The 7,500-nt window shown below is 41.5% G+C and overlaps 2 non-coding genes and 1 pseudogene across 2 annotated transcripts in view; all 3 read left to right on the top strand.

Moving 5' to 3' along the window:
- Positions 1-130, top strand: part of LOC128871044 (small subunit ribosomal RNA) — a 1,991-nt gene extending 1,861 nt beyond the window's left edge. The window contains exon 1 of the ribosomal RNA XR_008455694.1: positions 1-130. This exon is cut by the window's left edge and continues 1,861 nt beyond it. This is a non-coding gene — a ribosomal RNA (small subunit ribosomal RNA).
- Positions 131-708: 578 nt separating this feature from the next.
- Positions 709-889, top strand: LOC128871054 (5.8S ribosomal RNA). The gene has a single exon (XR_008455695.1). It is a non-coding gene; the product is annotated as a 5.8S ribosomal RNA (ribosomal RNA).
- Positions 890-1,327: 438 nt separating this feature from the next.
- The window catches only part of LOC128871053 (large subunit ribosomal RNA), a 10,326-nt pseudogene continuing 4,153 nt past the window's right edge, over positions 1,328-7,500 (top strand).

Raw genomic sequence — 7,500 nt, forward strand, 5'->3', positions numbered from 1 at the left:
TCTCCGGACGTGATCACTGTGACGCCTCGTGTGTCACGGTTGTTTCGCAAAAGTTGACCGAACTTGATTATTTAGAGGAAGTAAAAGTCGTAACAAGGTTTCCGTAGGTGAGCCTGCGGAAGGATCATTATTGTGTTCCATATCCGTAAGAAAAACAAACAATGCCAAAACAAATAAAAACAAAAACAAACAAAAGAAAAAAAAAAAAAAAAGAAAAAAAAGAAAAATTTATAATTATTTTGAATCCATATTCTTTTTATTCTTTTTCATTCAATTTGTTATCCATCAATTATATCATATTAAATATAATATGATGGTACATTTTGTAATGTTTTTTCTTATTTTTTCTTTTAAAAACCTTTAAACATGAAAATAGAAAGTTGTACTTATTATTCATTTGATTGAATGATAAGTTAATTTGTTCACAATAACAAAAGTGGTATATATTTATTATTATATTTATATATAAATAAAATGATTAAAAAAATACAAAATAATCAAACATAATAAATACCACCACTGTATTATTGTTGAACTAAGACATTCGCAACTTAATAAAAATGTTTAGAGTTAAATATATTTGATATATATTATTGAAAGAAAATCAATTTATATTTTATTATTATTATTATTATTTAATTTTACTCTTTCAATTAATATATGCAAAAAAAAATTGACATTTGTTATAAATAAAAATAAATAAAAAAATACTCTAAGCGGTGGATCACTTGGCTCATGGGTCGATGAAGAACGCAGCAAACTGTGCGTCATCGTGTGAACTGCAGGACACATGAACATCGACATTTTGAACGCATATCGCAGTCCATGCTGTTATGTACATTAAATTAAATTTTAAAGTACTGCTTGGACTACATATGGTTGAGGGTTGTAAGACTATGCTAAATAAGTTGCTTATTCTTTTATAAAAATAATTGAATTTAAGCAAATGTGTATATTATTGGATTTTAAATAATTCATAATATTAATAGCAAAAAAATAAAGATATATAATGAATTTTTTATTTATTAATATATTCTTAAAAAAAAAAAATCCTCTCAAATAAAATGAAATAAAAAAAATTTTGAATCTAAGTATTCTCTTTAAAAAATTTTCATATTATTTATATATATATAAAATATTAATTTATATATGTAATTAAAGGAGGAATGTCTAGCATAAAAATTAATTTTTTTTATTCTAGAATTGCCTCATTTTACATAATTATTATTTATAATATATATTTATATAAAAGGAAAAAAGAAAAATAGAGATGAAAAGATGATATAATTATTTATTAAATTGTGAGAAGATAAAAAATATTTTAAAACAACCTCAACTCATATGGGATTACCCCCTGAATTTAAGCATATTAATGAGGGGAGGAAAAGAAACTAACAAGGATTTTCTTAGTAGCGGCGAGCGAAAAGAAAATAGTTCAGCACTAAGTCACTTTGTCTATATGTCAAATGTGAGATGCAGTGTATGGAATATCTTAATATCTAGTATGAGAAATTAACGATTTAAGTCCTTCTTAAATGAGGCCATTTACCCATAGAGGGTGCCAGGCCCGTATAACGTTAATGATTACTAGAAAGATATTTCCAAAGAGTCGTGTTGCTTGATAGTGCAGCACTAAGTGGGTGGTAAACTCCATCTAAAACTAAATATAACCATGAGACCGATAGTAAACAAGTACCGTGAGGGAAAGTTGAAAAGAACTCTGAATAGAGAGTTAAATAGTACGTGAAACTGCTTAGAGGTTAAGCCCGATGAACCTGAATATCCATTATGAAAAATTCATCATTAAATAATTAAAAATAATGTGCATTTTTTTCATATAAGGACATTGTAATCTATTAACATAATAAAGTATTTATCAAAAGATCATTGGTGATATTAAGTTTATTTAAATTAATTTGCTTTTTAAGCATATTAACATAGAATAAATACTAATGATTTGATAAAGTGTTGATAGATTTTATTATATATAATGCTAAAATTCATTTTTTGAATTTTACAAAAAATTTAATATCTATGATATTAATATTTATTTGTATGCATTTATATGATTAACAATGCGAAAGATTCAGGATACCTTCGGGACCCGTCTTGAAACACGGACCAAGGAGTCTAACATATGTGCAAGTCATTGAGTTATATTAAACTTAATGGCATAATTAACTTAACTTAAAAATATAATGGGATTAATTTTTAGTCTATTTTCTTAAATAGTCAATTAATTCAATCCCGGGGCGTTCCATATAGTTATGTAATATATAATGATAATTTATTATTATTTATACCTCTAACTGGAGCGTACCTTGAGCATATATGCTGTGACCCGAAAGATGGTGAACTATACTTGATCAGGTTGAAGTCAGGGGAAACCCTGATGGAAGACCGAAACAGTTCTGACGTGCAAATCGATTGTCAGAATTGAGTATAGGGGCGAAAGACCAATCGAACCATCTAGTAGCTGGTTCCCTCCGAAGTTTCCCTCAGGATAGCTGGTGCATTTAAAAATTATATAAAATAATCTTATCTGGTAAAGCGAATGATTAGAGGCCTTAGGGTCGAAACGATTTTAACCTATTCTCAAACTTTAAATGGGTAAGAACCTCACCTTTCTTGATATGAAGGTTGAGGTTATGATATAATGTGCCCAGTGGGCCACTTTTGGTAAGCAGAACTGGCGCTGTGGGATGAACCAAACGTAATGTTACGGTGCCTAAATTAACAACTCATGCAGATACCATGAAAGGCGTTGGTTGCTTAAAACAGCAGGACGGTGGACATGGAAGTCGTAATCCGCTAAGGAGTGTGTAACAACTCACCTGCCGAAGCAACTAGCCCTTAAAATGGATGGCGCTTAAGTTGTATACCTATACATTACCGCTAAAGTAGATGATTTATAAAACAATTTCGATTGATTTATAAATTTTGAAACTTTAGTGAGTAGGAGGGTACAATAGTGTGCTTAGAAGTGTTTGGCGTAAGCCTGCATGGAGCCGCTATTGGTACAGATCTTGGTGGTAGTAGCAAATAATCGAATGAGACCTTGGAGGACTGAAGTGGAGAAGGGTTTCGTGTGAACAGTGGTTGATCACGAGTTAGTCGGTCCTAAGTTCAAGGCGAAAGCCGAAAATTTTCAAGTTTTTAATAAAAAAAAATATTAATAAAATTTATATATATATATTAAAAAATAATTAAATACTTGAATTATTTTGAACGAAAGGGAATACGGTTCCAATTCCGTAACCTGTTGAGTATCCGTTTGTTATTAAAAATGGGCCTTGTGCTCATCCTGGCAACAGGAACGACCATAAAGAAGCCGTCGAGAGATATCGGAAGAGTTTTCTTTTCTGTTTTATAGTCGTACTACCATGGAAGTCTTTCGAAGAGAGATATGGTAGATGGACTAGAAGAGCATGACATTTACTGTTGTGTCGATATTTTCTCCTCGGACCTTGAAAATTTATGGTGGGGTCACGCAAACTTCTCAACAGGCCGTACCAATATCCGCAGCTGGTCTCCAAGGTGAAGAGTCTCTAGTCGATAGAATAATGTAGGTAAGGGAAGTCGGCAAATTAGATCCGTAACTTCGGGATAAGGATTGGCTCTGAAGATTGAGATAGTCGGGCTTGATTGGGAAGCAATACCATGGTTTATGTACTCGTTCTGGGTAAATAGAGAATTACGATTCTTGTTCCCCGGATAGTAGTTACGTAGCCAATTGTGGAACTTTCTTGCTAAAATTTTTAAGGAATTATATCATTCGATATATATTCTTTTTAAATTATAACGATTATCAATTAACAATCAATTCAGAACTGGCACGGACTTGGGGAATCCGACTGTCTAATTAAAACAAAGCATTGTGATGGCCCTAACGGGTGTTGACACAATGTGATTTCTGCCCAGTGCTCTGAATGTCAAAGTGAAGAAATTCAAGTAAGCGCGGGTAAACGGCGGGAGTAACTATGACTCTCTTAAGGTAGCCAAATGCCTCGTCATCTAATTAGTGACGCGCATGAATGGATTAACGAGATTCCTACTGTCCCTATCTACTCATTCTCATTGTGATTGTTGAGCAGTGAAGACGTGTCGTGTCGCGAGCGCATAAATTTTTGTCAATTTCGTTTTGTGCTATATCCGCGAGTATTACCGCGAATCGAGTGACGCTATAGTGTAGCTGTACATGAGCTGCATAGTGATTCCGAGAATTGTGTAAAGTGAGTGCCGTTGTGTGTTTCACCGGAATTTTGGTGACGCTACGATTAGCGTGGCTGTACAGTAGCTGTACGCTGTTAAGGGCAACTGTGTTAGTGAGTGCCATTGTGCGAATACGGGAAGTGTGCCCGTTATTCGAGTGACGCCAATTGTGCGCGTGGCTGTACATAGCTGTGAACTATTAGTGGTTTTGTGAGTGCCGTTAATTTTCGGCGTGGATATAGGGAGTGCGTCGATAGTTTGGCGTGCTGTTATATTGCTATCTTCGGCAGTGATAAAAGGGGTGTTATTTTTGTGCGTGGGTACAGTGCTGCGCCAAGGTTGAATACCTTGTGCAGGTGCCGTGTTCACAGCGTGCTGCGTTTGGCCTACGGTCGAGCCCGGCGTTAGCTTCATATTGGTCGACCCGTCCCTGTGCGGGGAACGGTGTTCTGTCCGGCAGGGCATTGGTGGTGGCCTTTGCCAGACCTTTGGCTGGTGGTGTGGGCTACGTCCTCGCGGTTGCTTTGGCTTGCCGTTAGGTGTGGTTGCTGTGTGCGTGCCTGTGCGGGACTCATCCCTGTCTTGCAGTACCTTACTGTCGCCCAAGAGTGACCTGTTTTTGTTGTTGCTTGGGAGCGATATACGGCGGATTCGTCAAGCTAGTTGGTGGGGCATTGGGCGATGCCCAAATTAAGCGATATGCGGAAGAGGGCGAATACCCCTCTTCCCATCGGTTCTGTTGTACCGTCGTCGGCGATGGACGAGACAACGTCGGGGGAGGAGGAGGTTATTTTGCGGTCCCCTCCCCGTATTAGGAAGAAGACCGCTGGAGGTGCAGCAGTTCCGGTAGTAAAGGCGAGTGACGAGGGGAAGGTAGCCCCTAAGTTACCTGAAGGTAAGTCGGGGGTAAGCGGAAGCGAGGGCGCTTCCGAGGGGGAGAAAAAGGGGGGGGTGAAAAAGGTGCGTAAATCAGGGGATAAATTAGGTCCAGCCGGGAAGCGCATGGAGAAAATCCGCAGGAATTTCGGTGCTTCCCTGGAAAATTCGGGAATAAAAATTGGGGGCGAATTTATGGGGCGCTTCAAGTCCATTGTGACGGCCTTTAGTGGAGCCGTCATAGATATGGACGACGTCCCGAAAAGTGTGGCAAAAGACCTCCTGGGATACTCCTTGGAGTTCGAGGAACTGTTTGTGGAAATGGTGACGGAAATAGCCCATCTTCGTGGGCGGTTAGAAGCCACGAAGATAACTAGGGAGGGAGCACCTCAGAGGACGGCTGGAGCTGCGCTGGCTGGTGCAGCGATGATGCCGGCACCTCAGGCGCCTGCGCCTGTGTTGCCGGCGTTGCCGGTGCCCAAGCCAGTTGAGACCTGGTCGGTCGTAGTGAGGGGTAAGATCCCCACTACGTCCAAAGAGGTGATCAAAAAAGTGGTAAAGGAGGTAGGGCCTTCCATGGGGGTAAGGGTGCACGAGGTGCGCCCGTTGAAGGATGGAGGTGCGATTATTCGCACCCCATCAGTTGCTGAGAGGGATAACTTGGTGAGAAATGCCAAGTTTTCCGAGGTGGGGCTCGATGTGAGCATACGTCGGAAGCTGGGACCTAGGGTTGTGGTCCAGGGGGTTCACACGGAGATCTCCCCTGATGAATTCATGGGAGAGTTGTTCCGTTTGAACCTCAAGGAGTTCAGCCCTGGGTGCCTTGAGAAGGACGTAAGGATGGTCAGCCGTCCTTGGAAGGTCAGCCCTGATGGGGTGACGAATGTTGTCCTTGAGGGCACGGACATGCTAATGTCCGCCCTCCTGGAAGCAGGTCGTTGCTACGTTAAGTGGTTTTCCTTCCGGGTACGGCCGGACCAACTGACGCCCGGCTGCTTCCGATGTATGGGATTCGATCACAGGGTGGCAGAATGCAGGGCCAAGAAGGATGTCTGCCGAAGGTGCGGGCAAGAAGGACACAGGAGTGCGGGTTGTGGCAATGCCCCGCATTGTCGCAACTGTGCGTTTAAGGGCAAGCCAGCCGGGCATTTGATGATGTCCACTGTCTGCCCGGTGTACTGTGCGATTGTTGCCCGTGCGCTCGTTAGACATTAATGGTTAAGCTATATCAACTGAACTGTCAGGGGGCTTATGCCGTGATGTGTGAATTGGGGGCGTGTATGTTGGAGGGGGGCTGCGGCATTGCTTTGCTCCAGGAACCATACTCCACCAATGGGGTGGTGAGAGGTCTTCCTGGGGGCTTCAGGGTCTTTACGGACCTTGGAGTCAATGCCGCAGTAGCTGTGTGTGAGCCAAGCTACTCTTGTGTAGTAGTTGACTCATCACAGTGGGGAGTATGTGTGTGTGTCGAGGGGGAATTCGGCAGAATGAATGTCGTCAGCTTGTATTGCAAGTTTGACGAGCCTCTGGAGCCCTATTTAAGGTACATAGATGCGGTGCTACTCCATGAGAGTAGCATTCCTGCCATCGTGTGTCTTGATGCGAATGCTACCTCCCCGATGTGGTTCAGCAAGGTATCCAGGCATAGTGCTGGATATCGGAGCCACGATCGGGGTGAGGTTATGAGCGAATGGCTTGTGGCGAATAACCTCCTCGTAGCAAACGAACCAAGCGTATGGTATACGTTTGAGGGGCCTAGAGGTGTGAGTGACATTGACGTGACGCTCATGAATGACGCAGCAGCGAGTAGGTTCGAGTGTAAATGGAGTGTTAGGGGGGGTTGGGGAATTAGTGACCATAATTTAATACAAATTATGGTTACTCCCCGTACCCCGCAGTTAGAGGGGGGGAGTCCATTGAGGCGATGGCGTACCTCGTGTACTGACTGGAACCGATATGGACATACTGTTAGGGAAGCGGTATTGGGTATACCGCTTAGTGAGTTTGAGGAATTGGGGGTTGATGAGCAAATTGCTCGTCTATCTGAATGTGTCTGGGGAGTGAATGACTTAGTGTTTAGGAAAGCTAGGGCTGTGAGAATGAAAGGTGTGAAATGGTGGACGAGTGAGTTAAATTCAAAGAGGAGGTCTGTCCGACGCTTGAGGCGGTTGTTTCAACGCGGCAGGCGGACCAATTCGGAGAATCTGTCCCAGCTCAGGTATCAATTTAGTGTAGGAATGAAAGAATATAAGAAAATGTTGGTGAGAGTGAAAGAGGAAGAGTGGAGGAGATTTGTGGGGGATAATAGGGACGACCCTTGGGGACAGGTCCTTAGGATCTGTCGGGGCCGTCGAAATGAGATGGCTAGCTCTCTTCGCGTGGGTGACACTGTGTCAACAACGTGGAGAGAGT

The sequence above is a fragment of the Anastrepha ludens genome, unplaced genomic scaffold (genome assembly GCF_028408465.1).
Source record: "Anastrepha ludens isolate Willacy unplaced genomic scaffold, idAnaLude1.1 ptg000078l, whole genome shotgun sequence".
Taxonomy (NCBI): Eukaryota; Metazoa; Arthropoda; class Insecta; order Diptera; family Tephritidae; genus Anastrepha; species Anastrepha ludens.